The sequence below is a fragment of the Crocuta crocuta genome, unplaced genomic scaffold, assembly GCF_008692635.1.
Source record: "Crocuta crocuta isolate KB4526 unplaced genomic scaffold, BGI_CrCroc_1.0 scaffold3, whole genome shotgun sequence".
Lineage (NCBI taxonomy): Eukaryota > Metazoa > Chordata > Mammalia > Carnivora > Hyaenidae > Crocuta > Crocuta crocuta.
In genome coordinates this window covers 3,240,624-3,241,399 of record NW_027529934.1, presented here as the reverse complement: position 1 = coordinate 3,241,399, position 776 = coordinate 3,240,624, and positions in this window count along the sequence as shown.

Genomic DNA, 776 nt, shown 5'->3' with positions numbered 1-776 from the left:
CTGTATACAAGAAGACTCTTTGAATGTCCAGGGCCTACCCTTTCAGAGAGTGTTTTTTGAATGGTATCTCTTGGTCTCTCTTGTTGAGACCTTGGTAATTTTATTTTCCTACTCGTAGTGATATTTGGGACTCTCCACCATGTGGGCTTTGGCTTGTTTCTTGAGGTAGCCCTGGAGAAGAAAACAGACAGACAGACACACAGGGAGCAGAGGCACACAAACGCACAGACAAATCCAACTAACATGCAATCTGAGAGAGAAAACGAAAAAGTTAAGAAAAAAGTCGGAGAAGGTGAATAATAGAGAATAAAAAATACATTAAAAGGTCAAAAAGAAGAAAAGGAAAAAAGAAGAAAACCGATGGACAAAGAACGGTTTAAAGCACATAACTGGATTTCCCAGCTACAATTAAATAGCCAGGTGTATGCAGTGCTGATTGAAGAGCATAGAGATAGAGAGAGAAGACAGGGTGGGGATGAGGCAAAATCGGAAATAGAATGAACAAGCAGAAGGGATAAGAAGCTTTTTTCAAAGAGCGAAAGGGTGGAATATGGTTGGATAGGTGAGAGGACGCTGGTGTTATCCAGAGAAACTATATAGTCTAATTACTCCTGAGAGAAAGAGATGAAAAGGTCAGTAGGTGTAGAATTTACATCTACAGAATGGACTAGATGTGACTCTTTAAGCAAGCCAGTGACCAGAGTTAATCAGGTCAGTATTCCGGGGAACAAAGGAAAAAAAAAAAAAAGGAGGGCAGCTCCTAGCAGGGATGGGCG